Here is a 15,813-nt window from a genome sequence, read left to right on the forward strand (position 1 = left end):
TCTTCCCCTCTGACCGTATACTGCCACCTGCCCTTTTGGTCAGGTGGTCTTGACCTCCGCGACGGACGGGTCCTCACCGTGCCGCCTCCACTTCTGGTCTCTCTCCCTGCTCAATCAGCAAGGTAGGTCCCCTGTGCTCCGTCGCCTCTCTAAGCTGGGCCATCATCTCCTCCAAAGCAGCCATCACCAGTACTGAGTGGTAAAAGCACGCAAGCACAGATGCTAACACACTGAATTTTTTTTATCAGTTGCCTGACACTTTTCCCGCTCAGCCCCTTAAATAGTGCAGCCTCTTTTCTTCACCCCTTAACTTTACCGAACCAACCCTGGGACCTCTCCCCCCCCCCACTGGTCACCACCAGGTACTGGCAGACAATTTGCCTGTATGCAGTTTATTTATTTTTTAATTTAAATATGTATTTTTTTAGTGTAGACCCCTCACACTCCCACCTCCCTGATCTCCTGCAAACAGCTCTGTAACCCTCCCCCTGCTCCCCACCATACTTGTTAATCGTAGCCAGTCTGCCAGTAACAAATTACTACTTCATTTTATATATATATATATATATATATATATATATATATATATATATAAAAAAATTCTGTAGGATAGGGCCCCAATTGTCTATAGCATACCTCCCCCCTCCAATGATAGACTGACCACCCGCCTCCCTCCTTCCCTCCCACGGCACCACCGCATCCGATATAGACAGTGACATAGTCTGTGTCACTGTCTATTTTGGCAATCTGGCTGCATGATCAGTGCTCCCTTACTATGTGAAGGCAGATGTATTCTGCCCTCAGCTGCAGTATCTGCTGTCTAAGCTGACAGTGGGGGCCCTCTATGCTGCAGGACATAGTCTGTGTCACTGTCTATTTTGGTAATCTGGCTGCATGATCAGTGCTCCCTTACTATGTGAAGGCAGATGCCTTCTGCCCCCAGCTGCAGTCTCTGCTGCCTAAGCTGACAGTGGGGGCCCTCTATGCTGGAGGACATAGTCTATACTGTGTGACATAGTATCTACGTCCAGTTTGCGCAAGGGGTTAAAGGGGCACTGAAGTCATCTTTGTTCTTAGTGTTATCTAAAAGGTAACATTTCAAAATGTATTTGTTTGTGTGTTTTTGTCATGTTCTTCTTGTGAATAAATCAATGCTTTCATGTCACATGTGTAGAGGTGCTTTCCTCTCCACCAGTAAACCTGCGGCAGTTGTCCTTATCGGCCAATGAGAACAAGTAGGAAGTACACAACCAATACTGCAGAATCAGTTTAACCCTTTCAGTATGCATGACGACACGTGCTCGTTATCCTGGGGCTGCTTTCAGAGATATTTACAGTCTCCTGCGCTACTTAGCATTACAAGGTGACCAAGTGACCCTGCATCGCATGGGCATGGTGACATCACCAAGACCCAGAAATCCATAAGTGCAAGGTAGCTGCACAGGACTTAAAGGGACATGAAACCCAATTTTTTTTTTTCTTTCTTGATTTAGAAAGAGCAGCAATTTAAAACAATTTTCTATTTTATTTATTATCTATTTTACTTATTATCTAATTTGCTTAATTCTCATGATATTCTTTGTTGGAAAGCATATCTAAAAAGGCTCAGTAGCTGCTGATTGGTGGCTGCACATAGATGCCTTGTGTTATTGGCTCACCCATGTGCATTGCTATTTCTTCAACAAAGGATATCTGAAGAATTAGGGAAATTAAATAATAGAAGTAAATTGGAATGCTGTTTAAAATTATATTCTCTATCTGAATCATTAAAGAAACATTTTGGGTTTCCTGTTGGAGAAAGTATGTAAACCCCTCAATCCCAGCTCCCTTAAAGGGACATTAAACCCATTTTTTTCTTTCATGATTCAGAGATCACAATTTTAAACAACGTTCCATTTTACTTCTATTACCTAATTTGCTTTATCTGATGTGACTAAATCTACATGTAGTTGTATAGAGCCCTTATGTGCTGATCAAACTAACATAACTATATGACAATAAATCCCTTTTTCATTTTGACTATAGACTTTAGCAAAAAATCAGCAACAAAACCTTTTTTTTAAACACATTTTGTCATTATATAATTATAAAATAACATTATAGTTTGAATCTGTTGGGTGTGCTGGAAAAGAAATAAATATACCCTCGGTTTACAACGGTTCAATTTGCACCGTTTCAGAATAACAACCTTTTTTTCCAGTCATGTGACTGCTATTGAAAAGCATTGAGAAGCAGTGCATTGATTAAAAAAGCCAGTAGGTGGGGCTGTCCGCTTGTGTTGCAGCAAATATATGCAAGCCAAGCAAGCTGAAATTAATCAGTTTAACCAGACCCGAGCTATCGAGCAGATTTCAAAGGAACAAGATCTTCCTGTCTATAAATCAGTCCAGATTGGAATGCATAGAAAGAACTGTTTGCAGAAAAATGCAAAAGTGAAGTCTGTGTTGTGTAATTATTTTATTAGGTTTATAATGATGTTTAACAAATGTTTTTGTTCATTTAACTTAGTTTAATGATATATTCTGTGTTGTGTAATTATTTTATTAGGTTTATAATGCGGTTTAACAAATGTTTTTGTTCATTTAACTTAGTTTAATGATATATTCTGTGTTGTGTGATTATTTTATTAGGTTTATAATGCTGTTTAGCATTTAAAGTCTTAATGTCAAAGCTTTAAAAAGAATGTATTAGGTGTTACTTATGACAATTTTGAGAGGGGCCTGGAACCTAACTCCCTCACTTCCCATTGACTTACATTATAAACTGGGTTTCAATTTACAACAGTTTCGATTTACAACCATTCCTTCTGGAACCTAGCCCCGGCGTAAACTGAGGGCTACCTGTATATAATTTGTGTGGGTATTTCACTGAAAAACAATGGCTTACAGTGGGATTAAATGTAAACAGCATCTAAAAAATCCAAAACTGCTCAGCACATGGTTGGAAATGGCTCAGCTTTTACTTAGCATTTTTCTGGCAAAAAAGAAGATATTTTTGACTTGTAAATGCAGCATAATATATTTTTATATTTCTCTTATTTAAATGTTGACATTTTGAGAATAACATAATGTGAGGTGATTAATAACAAAACTGGCTTAGGACACAGGTAAGGTCAAGCTCAGGTGCTCTGCAACAATTAGATGTGTTTAGCTGAGAGTGTAGAGTTGCCATGAGTTGGCATCAAACAGATCTCTTATAGGGTATCCTGGAGAATAGAGGAGGGGGTAATAGATCATTTTCTAGCACAATGCCCTGGCATTTTCAGGGTTGCTCAGTGATATCACCAGGTGTGCCCTTACTAGGTGCCAGAACACAGGAAGCATGGGGTGTGACCCAGCAAGCTGGCTGACTGTCAGCAATACTATGAATACCAGCAACATGGTTACCCTAGTCACTGTCACAAGCCATATAAATGTCAGGAGACAATAATATAACAGACTCTAGCAGTGTGCTTGCCGGTTGATCCATTTCAAGGAAAGGGGAGATACTGGGCTGCGCTGGGCATTACTACCCACCCTGGCACATTAAACAAACAGCTGGCTGATAGAACGAGTTCATCTGCCAACCTATAGACAACAACCCGTGTCTTTTTCACTACTGTGCCTAATAAAGTTTTGTTCCTTTTCCGCGTCTTGTCTACGGTAGTGCATGCTGGGGGCTGTAGTTTCTGTGACTACTTCGTATGTTTTTTTTTTGCTCCGTAACAGATACTTAGCGCCTCCAGCAGGGAGAGGACCGGGCGGTGCTGTGTGGTGCTAGAACCAGGAGAGTGAGCCGCACAAGAGGTAAACAGGACGGGTGACCGGGGAACTTGTAGTCCGGATGTGGCACAGGCCTCATACTCCCGCAATGTATAAAATATGTGTTAGACCGAGACACCTGGAATATATGCATGTATGTATGTGTGACTGACACCCGGAATATATATATGTATGTGTGTGTGACTGACACCCGGAATATATGTATGTATGTGTGACTGACACCCGGAATATATGTATGTATGTGTGTGTGTGACTGACACCCGGAATATATGTATGTGTGTGTGTGACTGACACCCGGAATATATGTATGTGTGTGTGTGACTGACACCCGGAATATATGTATGTGTGTGTGTGACTGACACCCGGAATATATGTATGTATGTATGTGTGTGACTGACACCCGGAATATATATATAAATGTATGTGTGTGTGACTGACACCCGGAATATATGTATGTGTGTGTGTGACTGACACCCGGAATATATGTATGTATGTATGTGTGAGTGACTGACACCAGGAATATATGTATGTGTGACTGACACCCGGAATATATATATAAATGTATGTGTGTGTGACTGACACCCGGAATATATATATGTATGTATGTGTGTGACTGACACCCGGAATATATGTATGTATGTGTGTGACTGACACCCAGAATATATGTATGTATGTGTGTGTGTGACTGACACCCGGAATATATATATGTATGTGTGTGACTGACACCCGGAATATATATATATATATAAATGTATGTGTGTGTGACTGACACCCGGGATATATGTATGTATGTATGTATGTGTGTGTGTGACTGACACCCGGAATATATATATGTATGTATGTGTGTGACTGACACCCAGAATATATGTATGTATGTGTGTGACTGACACCCGGAATATATGTATGTATGTGTGTGACTGACACCCGGAATATATGTATGTATGTGTGTGACTGACACCCAGAATATATGTATGTATGTATGTGTGACTGACACCCGGAATATATATATAAATGTATGTGTGTGTGTGACTGACACCCAGAATATATGTATGTATGTATGTGTGACTGACACCCGGAATATATATATATATGTATGTATGTGTGTGACTGACACCCAGAATATATATATGTATGTATGTATGTATGTGTGACTGACACCCGGAATATATATATAAATGTATGTGTGTGTGTGACTGACACCCGGAATATATGTATGTGTGTGTGTGACTGACACCCGGAATATATATATGTATGTGTGACTGACACCCGGAATATATGTATGTATGTATGTGTGTGACTGACACCCGGAATATATGTATGTATGTGTGTGGCTGACACCCGGAATATATATATGTATGTGTGTGTGTGTGACTGACACCTGGAATATATGTATGTGTGTGTGTGTGACTGACACCTGGAATATATGTATGTGTGTGTGTGTGACTGACACCCGGAATATATGTATGTATGTGTGTGTGTGTGACTGACACCCGGAATATATGTATGTGTGTGTGTGTGTGTGACTGACACCCGGAATATATGTATGTGTGTGTGTGTGACTGACACCTGGAATATATGTATGTGTATGTGTGTGTGTGTGTGTGACTGACACCCGGAATATATGTATGTGTGTGTGTGTGTGTGTGACTGACACCTGGAATATATGTATGTGTGTGTGTGACTGACACCCTGAATATATATATGTATGTATGTGTGTGTGACTGACACCCGGAATATATTTATGTGTGTGTGTGACTGACACCCGGAATATATATATGTATGTGTGTGTGACTGACACCAGGAATATATGTATGTGTGACTGACACCAGGAATAAATATATATATATATATATATATATATGTGTGTGTGACTGACACCCGGAATATATGTATGTATGTGTGTGTGATTGACACCCGGAATATATGTATGTATGTGTGTGACTGACACCCGGAATATATGTATGTGTGTGTGTCTGACACCCGGGATATATATATATGTATGTATGTGTGTATGTATGTGTGTGTGACTGACACCCGGAATATATGTATGTGTGTGTGACTGACACCCGGAATATATGTATGTGTGTGTGTGACTGACACCCGGAATATATGTATGTGTGTGTGACTGACACCCGGAATATATGTATGTATGTATGTATGTGTGTGTGTGTGTGACTGACACCCGGAATATATGTATGTGTGTGTGTGACTGACACCCGGAATATATGTATGTATGTATGTGTGTGTGACTGACACCAGGAATATATGTATGTGTGACTGACACCAGGAATAAATATATATATATATATATATATATATATATATATATATATATATATATATATATATATATGTGTGTGTGACTGACACCCGGAATATATGTATGTATGTGTGTGTGATTGACACCCGGAATATATGTATGTATGTGTGTGACTGACACCCGGAATATATGTATGTGTGTGTGTCTGACACCCGGGATATATATATATGTATGTATGTGTGGCTGACACCCGGAATATATATATGTATGTGTGTGTGTGACTGACACCCGGAATATATGTATGTATGTGTGTGTGACTGACACCCGGAATATATGTATGTATGTGTGTGTGTGTGTGACTGACACCCGGAATATATGTATGTGTGTGTGTGACTGACACCCGGAATATATGTATGTATGTATGTGTGTGGCTGACACCTGGAATATATATATGTATGTATGTGTGTGTGGCTGACACCCGGAATATATGTATGTGTGTGTGTGACTGACACCCGGAATATATATATGTATGTATGTGTGTGTGGCTGACACCTGGAATATATATATGTATGTATGTGTGTGTGGCTGACACCCGGAATATATGTATGTGTGTGTGTGACTGACACCCGGAATATATGTATGTGTGTGTGTGACTGACACCCGGAATATATGTATGTATGTGTGTGTGACTGACACCCGGAATATATGTATGTATGTGTGTGTGACTGACACCCGGAATATATGTGTGTGTGTGTGGCTGACACCCGGAATATATGTATGTATGTATGTGTGTGTGGCTGACACCTGGAATATATATATGTATGTATGTGTGTGTGACTGACACCCGGAATATATGTGTGTGTGACTGACACCCGGAATATATGTATGTATGTGTGTGTGACTGACACCCGGAATATATGTATGTATGTGTGTGTGTGACTGACACCCGGAATATATGTGTGTGTGTGTGTGGCTGACACCCGGAATATATATATGTATGTATGTGTGTGTGTGTGTGGCTGACACCTGGAATATATATATGTATGTATGTGTGTGTGGCTGACACCTGGAATATATATATGTATGTATGTGTGTGTGGCTGACACCCGGAATATATGTATGTGTGTGTGTGTGTGACTGACACCCGGAATATATGTGTGTTTGTGTGTGTGACTGACACCCGGAATATATGTATGTGTGTGACTGACACCCGGAATATATGTATGTGTGTGACTGACACCCGGAATATATGTATGTGTGTGTGACTGACACCCGGAATATATGTATGTGTGTGTGACTGACATCCGGAATATATGTGTGTGTGTGTGTGACTGACACCCGGAATATATGTATGTATGTGTGTGTGACTGGATTCTGGTTCATGGATCCTGAGCTCTGTCTGCCTGACAAGCTATTTAGATGCCAGCCAGAGTTGTTCTCCCTTGGGTTCGTTCCATTCAGGCTCTCCCTTTTTTTTGCCCTTGAGAGGTCGTCTGGAGATGTTGTATTCTTGATTCGGACGTTGCCAATTCTTTGAGCTGGGTCTGTTACTTTGGAGGGGGGGGGGGGGGAGATCTGGCTGCGCTGTGAGTTTTGCCAGGTGCTCCAGATCTAACTGGCCTATTGGTTATCGCCCAGTCTAATAGCTGAGGGTTGGACGTTAGATTCCTATTGTGGCAGCTCTCTGACCTTGTCCTGCTTTTGGTGGAGGGGTCACGGTCCTCCACTAGTTGCATAGGCTGCTGGTGTGGGACGCTCTTCTAGGCTCTAGTTCTTAGACGAGAGTTATCATCGTTATTTTGGCGTTCTCGTGGGGTGATCTCCCACGTTGGCTTAGGTTCAGCTTGCTGGCTTAAAGGGACAGTCTACACCAAAATGTTTCTTATTTAAAAAGATAGATAATCCCTTTATTACCTATTCCCCGTTTTTGCATAACCAACACAGTTATATTAATATGCTCTGTGATTACCTTGTATCTAGGCCTCTGCAGACAGCCTCCTTATCTAAGTGTTTTTGACAGCCATGCAGTGTAGTTAATCAGTGAAGACTCCTAAATAACTTCACGGGAGTGAGCACAATGTTATCTATATGACACACATGAACTAACACTGTCTAACTTTGAAAAACTTTCAAAATGCTCTGAGCTAAGAGGCGGTTTTCAACGTTTTAGAAATCAGTTTGAGCCTAGCTAGGTTTAGCTTTTCAAAAATACCACTAAGGGAACAAAGCAAATTTGATCATAAAAGTAAATTGGAAAGTTGTTTAAAATTGCATGCTCTATCTGAATCATGAAAGTTTAGTTTTGACTTTACTGTCCCTTTAAAGTTGAGTTTGCGAGTTCTTGTTCAGAGGGGGCGACGTATTTTCATGTGCTAGCCTTTATTCTCTGATAGGATAATCATCCTTGTCTGCTAGATCCGAGTTGCTTCGGGTTATAGGGGTTACCTATCTACGTTGTCTAGTTTAGCTACTGTGTTGCTAGACTAGGGTACAGGAGAAGCTTGTGACTTCTTTGTAGACCCATGAGTCGTGAGGATATACCTTTCGGGTTATCAGGATTGCACATTTCGGTGTAGTGTTGATCTCTGGTACTGATCCTCTTAGGGAGTTCTCCTCTGGGTGGTTGTCCTTCGTAACCTCGGGTCGCTTTAGTCATGTTGAGGTTTCTTGCTTAGTTGGTGGCCCCTTAGATTCTCGGGTCCCCCATTTTTTCCCCCTTGGGGGTAGGTGAACGCTCTTCCTTCGGGTCAAGGGTTAGTTCTGTTGGTCAGGATGCCTGCGGGACTTGGCTCCTTGGGGGGCTTTTTTGTGCTCAATGGATCTAGGGATTTAAGTGATCTCTAGCCCGGCCTTGTGGGTTGTTTAACCGATGGGCAGTTTCTGGGTCATTTCAGGTTTTTACCCCTTATTCTACATGCTACAGTTTTTTGTAGGGTTCTGGATTTTTTCAGCCTGTGGTGTCCATCGAAGGGGCCGCCTTCTGTACCCGCATTTTGTTGCATTCAGTGTCCTCTATAGCTTGGGTATTGTTTTCCAAAAAGTAATGAATGCAGCTGTGGACTCTTCCCCTTCCCTTTTGGCCTCCGTTAAAATATGTGTTAGCCGTTTCGTATTATCTGGCCCCTCTCTACCAGGAATAAACCCCACCTGATCACCCTGTATTATAGAGGGAATAACTTTAGACAGACGATTGGCCAATACTTTAGAATAAATCTTTATATCTATATTAATTAGTAAAATGGGTCTATAACTGCCACATTCTTTTGGGTCTTTATCTGGTTTTAAAAGAGTTATGATTGTTCCTTCCAAAAATTCTTGGTTGAATTTACCTGACAGCATGGTTTCATTAAAATAATCTATGCAAGATGGGGATCGGAATAGTCTGGAAATTCTTGTAAAATTTGCCTGTGTAGCCGTCCGGCTCCGAAGCCTTTCCCAACTTTAATTGTTTGATCACGTTTTTTATTTCATTCACAGATATTGGACCTCTTAGGGAGTCTATAGTTTCAGCAGATAGTGTTGGGAGATCTAGCTTCCTTAAAAAGAACTTAACTGTCTGGGACCTAACAACTGGTTCATCTGGATTCGGCTGCAGGTTATACAAGGATTTGTAGAATTCACAAAAGGCCTGGCCTATCTCCTTAGGTGAGGTCACTGTTCCCATCCCCTGTTTAATGGATGCTATCCTGCGCTGTGCCGTTCTGTTGCGCAACTTATTTTCTGAACACGTTGTGGGCTTTTTTTGTTACTATAGTAAAACTTCTACCTGAACTTTTCCATCATTCTTTGGACTCTAAGTAGCTCTAAATTGCGGATTTGAGATTTTATAGCTTGGACTTGGGAATTAATTGGGTTAGAGTAATGCTGAGATAACTGATTCTGCTTCAGTCTTAATTTGCAAGTTAACTCAGCTAAGGTCCCCCCTTGATTCCTTTTCACAACCGTGGGCTGTTTAATGAACTAACCACTAATAAATGCCTTTAAGGTGGCCCATAAGGTTTGAGTGTCAGTTTGATTATTGTCAGTTATCTGAATAAATTCAGTTAATACTTCAGAGGTGTTAGTTGTTGCTGTCGGGGAGTTTAACAGCCAATCGGCCAACTTCCAAGAGGAACCTTCATTTGGTATGATTGGTCCCATCTCCAGTATAACCGCATAATGGTCCGACCATGTTACAGGGAGAATTTTAGAGTTTACTACTTTATCTGGGAGTTTAGGGGAAGAGAAGAATGCATCTATTCTCAAGTACGACCTATGAGGGTTTGAATAAAATGTAAAGTCACGCTCTGTGGAATTGTGAGCTCTCCATATGTCATATAGCTGATGCTGATCAATTAATTTCCTAAAAGTTCCTGACATGTATTTCTCAGATCTATCCTTTTTAGCTGAGGGGAGGTAGCAGCCTATCCGTATCTGGGTCCCGTACAAGATTAAAGTCCCCACCTACGCAATGCTCCCCCTGCCTAACCTTTGCCACCAAACTTAGCAATTTTCTAAGGAAACCAATCTGCCTAGTATTAGGTGTGTAAACATTGACTAATGTTAGCATTACATTATTAATTTTACATACTAAAATTATAAACCTGGCTTGGGGGTCGCATTCCGCATAAATCTCCTTAAATCCAATCAATATTGCCACCCCTCTACTTTTAGTGTGGCGAGAGGCCCAAAACACGTGAAAAATTACGAAAACCATATGTCTTACCCTGGGAGCAAAGCCAGTGGGTCTTCTGTATACATGGCTATATCCACTCCAATTCCCAATTTGCTTTTCTTTAACTTGTTAACAAAGGAAACTCCTCTTGGCAGGAGTATTCAATCCTTGAGCATTATGAGAAACATACGAAGGCCAGCCATATTAAAAAAAAAAGAAAAAAAAGGGGGGGGGGGGTTTGGGGAAAAATGAGAATGGGGGGGAGAGAATGGAAACAAAAGGCTTAGTCAAGGAAATGTGGGGGTCAAGTAAAGGAGGATCTTTCTTAAGTATGAGGAGACTTCTCTAACTATCTCAATGAGTATAATTATTTTTTATAACCAAACTTACAGGTTGAGTATTCCTTGTTTCAGGAAGTTAGATGACTTGTATCAGTGAAATTAGAGCAGCGAATAAGTTCTGCTAAGGAATTCACCAAGATTGTTAAATATAGACTATTAAATAAAGAGCCTTATGGCAAAATGGTACTAATTCTCAGTCATTCTGGGGGGGGAGGTGAGAAAAAAACATAATTTATGTAAGAACTTACCTGATTTATTTCATATTGGCAAGAGTCCGTGAGCTAGTGATGTATGGGATATACATTCCTACCAGGCGGGGGCAAAGTTTCTCAAACCTCAAAATGCCTATAAATACAATTACCACTACACCCACAATTCAGTTTAACAAATAGCCAAGTAGTGAGGTGATTAAAAAGGAGTAAAAAAGCATACAAAAAGAGGAACTGGAAATATAATTGTGCTTTTATACAAAAAAACTATAACCACCATAAAAAGGGTGGACCTTATGGTCTCTTGCCAATATGAAAGAAATGAATTTATCAGGTAAGTTCTTACATAAATTATGTTTTCTTTCATGTAATTGGCAAGAGCCCATGAGCTAGTGACTAGGGCTGAGTTAGACTAGTCGACTAATCGATTAGTCGATCTGTCTCTTATTAATCGACTAGTACGGCATTAGTCGATTACTGATATATTAAATTTTGCTATATTTTGATAGTCAAAAACAGCCCGTAGCCAGCCTACCAGGCCTTAGCCTAAGCCTACTACCGATTGTGGATTGTCTCACTTGGAGGCAGTTATGATGACGTGTTATTACTAGGTTTTAAATATAAATTAAAAAAAACAAAACAATTTTACAATTACATTAATTTCGCATTTAGTCCCCATTTTCTGGCAAGAGGGGGTAATTTCGACTAGTCGAAAGCAACATCTCTCGACTAGTCCATTTTAAAAATATTAGTCATGCACACCCCTACTAGTGACGTATGGGATAGAAATATTCAAGATGTGGAAGTCCACAGAAGAGTCACTAGAGGGAGGGATAAAATAAGCTATTTCCACTGAGAAATTAAATCCACAAAATAGTTGTTTTTCTTAAAAAAATTAAATAAAAAAGCAGTAGAATCAAACAGACAGCTGCCTGAAGAACTTTTCTACCAAAGACTGCCTCAGAAAAAGCAAATACATAAAAATGGTAAAAAGAAGAAAGTATGCAAAGAAGACCAAATTACTGCTTCACAAATTTGATCATCCAAAGCTTCATTCTGAAAAGGCCCAAGAAATGGCAACTGAATTTAGCAGAATGAGCTGTAAATCTCTGAGGCAGAGCCTGCCCTGCCTCCAAATAAGCCTTGAGAAACAAAAGCTTTAACCAGGATCACAAAGAGATGGCAGAGGTAACATCCAAAGAATGTAAAGAACTGTCATATAATTATTTAGGATTAGGACACAAAGAACGAACAACAATTTCTCTACTAATATTGTTCAAATTCACAACCTTAGGAAAAAAAGAAGTCCACAAAACCATTTAACTAGATGAAAAAATGAAATAAGGAGACACAAAAGAGAGAGCTGATAAATCAAACTCTTCTAGCAGAAGAGTTGGCCAAAAGAAACAACACTTTCCAAGAAAGTAGATAATCTTCAAAGACAATTATAGGCTCAAAAGAAAGAGCCTGAAAAACCTTAAACCATATTAAGACTCCAAAAAAGGAGAAATTAATAAATGAACAGGCTTGATACAAACCAAAGCCTGAACAAAACAGTGAATATCAGGAAGTTTAAACAATCTTTCTAGGAAATAAAACAGAAAGAACAGAGATTTGTCCCTTCAAAAATTTGCAGACAAACTTATCCAAACCATCCTGAAGAAACTGTAAAATACTAGGAATTCTAAATCAATGTCAAGAGAATTTATGATGTAAAGACTGACGCTGAGATAATCCACCTCCCAAATGTCTAAACCTGAGATAAAAATCATAGAAATTAGACATGAGATGAATTCCACCTAAAAACGTATTCAAGTTACTTCTTAATTGCTAAGGAACTTCAAGTCCCTATTTGATGATTTGACATATGCCACAGTTGTGATATTGTCTGTCCAAAAGCAAAATGAAAAGTTCTCTCCTAAAAGAGGCCAAGCCTGAAAGAGCTCTGAAAATAGCACGGAGTTCTAAAATATCGATTGGAAACCTCGCCTCTTGAAGTTTCCAAACCCCTTGTGCTGTCAGAGACCGTCAGACAGCTCCCCAACCTGTAAGACTTGCATCCAATAAAAATACAGTCCAGGAAGGGCGAACAAAAGGAGGCCCCCTGAATAAAATGATGAGTCTAATCACCAAATCAGAGAGAGTTGAGTGTTGGGATTTAAGAATATCAACTGTGATATCTAAAAACAATCCCTGCACCATTGATTCAGTATGCAAAGCAAAAAATGTCTCAGATAAAAAAAGCGAGCAAATGGAACCACGTCCGATGCTGCAGTTATGAGACCTAACACTTCCCTGCACATAGCCACTGAAAGGAATGCTCTAGACTGTAAGTTAGACAGGCTAACAACAATTACAATTGTCTTTTGTCTGATAAAGACAAAGTCATGAACACAGAGTCCATCTAGAAACCCAAAAAGAGGTGACCCTTCTCTGAGGAATCATAAAACTCTTTGGTAAATTAAATCCTCTAACCATGTCTTGAAGAAACAAAACTAGTTGATTCATGAGAGATTCTAATAAAAGAAAAGATTAAGCTAATACCAAGATACCATCCAAATAAGGAAATGCCACAATACCCTACTGTCTTATTACAGAAAGAAGGGCACCCAGAACCTTTGAAAAGATTCATAAAGCTGTCGCTAGACCAAGTGGAAAAAGCGACAGATTGGTAAAGCTTATCTAAAAAAGAGATCTGGATGAAATATGAGGATAAAAGTCCTGTAAAATGGAGTGGACATGAAATTACCTTGCTGAGCAAAAGGCATATTAGTCCTTATAGTCGCCAACTTGAAAGTTGAAACTCTTACAAAACAATATAAATCTTCAGATCAAAGATTGGACTGAAATAAACCTTTCTTCTTTGGGACAATGAATAGAATTGAATAGAAACCCAATCCCTGTTCCTGCTAAAGAACTGGTATAATCTTCCCATAGAAGGTCTCATTCTAAAAATCTATTCAAACCCTAAGAATAAAATAGATTTTGGACTGAATTCATCCAAAAACAATTTAATCTGCCCCTCTCCAGAAGGACTCTTTTGAGAACCGCACCTTCATGCAGTCTAATAACTAGTAATTATATAGCGTTTTTCTCACAGAAGGATACAAAAAAACGCCTTTTTCAGTGCTTACACTCGGAGTTAACCAAATTAGCAACTGATAAAAACAGTTGTTTATTATTACCCATATAAATTGACCTCAAAAGGCCGAAGGGCTGTATTAACCCTGCCGAGATATGAATCTATGACCATTGGATCTAGAACAAGCGTTTGTAGTCAGGACATTCACCAACTGATCTACATCACCGGACTAAAAGTAGGGCAGAAAAACCTCCAGAAATAGTGGAGATAATAGAAATCTAACAAATTATTATCCTAACAAGCTAGAGATAATAAAATATATTTGAAATCATAATAATAGATATAGTAAACAAAATAAAATGAATACATCTGAAGTAAATAAACATACGGTAGTTATATACTTGAGAATCTGAAACTGCTTATGCGAACTGTTCAACAACAAAAAAGTTGAAAAAACAGTAATGTCAGCCAGAGATAAAGCTGAGCTAAAAATATAAACAGTGCGTGAATATGCTCTACTAAGGTTATATTCAAAGTAACTCTAAAGAATCCTAAAAATAAGTACCAATTTCCATAGAAATAGTAGTACAGTCCCAAAAGGGAATCAGGATAAACCATTCTTTAGAACATAATACAGATGGTATCTTGAATAGGAAAAAACCTCAGGAGCAAATTAAAATCTTAAAATAACATATTTAATAGGAGGACTAGGCTCCTAAAAGCTACAAATAACACATTTTCCTGAACAAAGAATGTTCAAATAAAACATAAGGAGAATTTTTAACAAAACTGTCTCTGATACAGGATCTTTTGAACCAAAGAAAACCTTTATCAGTAGAATAAATTTAAGTATGCTGTCGGTCAGAACAAAATTAATTAATTTAAAAATTAAAATTAATTTTGAAAAGACCTCTTAAGTTTACTTAAAGGCATAATAGCTGTCATTTATGATAAAAGCAATAACGTGATGTTGGCAGATGAAATAAAGTACATGAACTGAATATGTAAAAACAGTAAATTTCATTGTACATGTAGAAACATTACTAGCATAACACATAAATAAATGCCACATAATTGAGCTGAAGAAAATAACAACAGCTTAATAATGAAAAGAACACATTTAGCTTTGTAGAATTGTGTGTCAATGCATCATAGTTTCTACAGTAACATCAGAATCCGGATCATAATGAGACATCTCGCAAAATGTAACAGAAAAAGAAAAATAGCATTAGGTAAAACATTCAATTTCTGCAATGTAACCGTTTCAGTAGATAGAAAAGCAAAGATAGTATTTAAAAAAAAAAAAAAAAAAAAAAAAAAAGCAGGCATATCTTTCAAAATTCATGAAAACAGCGAGCAATAGAGGGAGAGGGGTAAAATAACTAAATTTTTGCGCCGAAGATGACGCATTACGCAAAAGGAAGTTTTAAAAATTTTTTTGCCGCAAAACCAACACCAGGAAATGACACAACTCGCGTCATAACAAACGCGATTTTGCACCAAAAC

At 38.9% G+C, this 15,813-nt stretch overlaps 1 protein-coding gene across 3 annotated transcripts in view; it reads left to right on the top strand.

Annotated features, from left to right (window-relative positions):
- Positions 1-15,813, top strand: part of MICU1 (mitochondrial calcium uptake 1) — a 381,583-nt gene that overhangs the window by 32,449 nt on the left and 333,321 nt on the right. For 2 of the 3 annotated variants that reach the window (XM_053691919.1, XM_053691921.1), the window contains exon 1: positions 3,634-3,785. The exons of the other annotated variant lie outside the window; for it this stretch is intronic. The gene's annotated coding sequence lies outside the window, so the exon portion shown is untranslated. Of the gene's footprint in view, positions 1-3,633; positions 3,786-15,813 lie in introns of those variants that run through there. 3 annotated transcript variants of the gene reach the window in all.

Source organism: Bombina bombina, chromosome 9, assembly GCF_027579735.1.
Source record: "Bombina bombina isolate aBomBom1 chromosome 9, aBomBom1.pri, whole genome shotgun sequence".
NCBI lineage: Eukaryota > Metazoa > Chordata > Amphibia > Anura > Bombinatoridae > Bombina > Bombina bombina.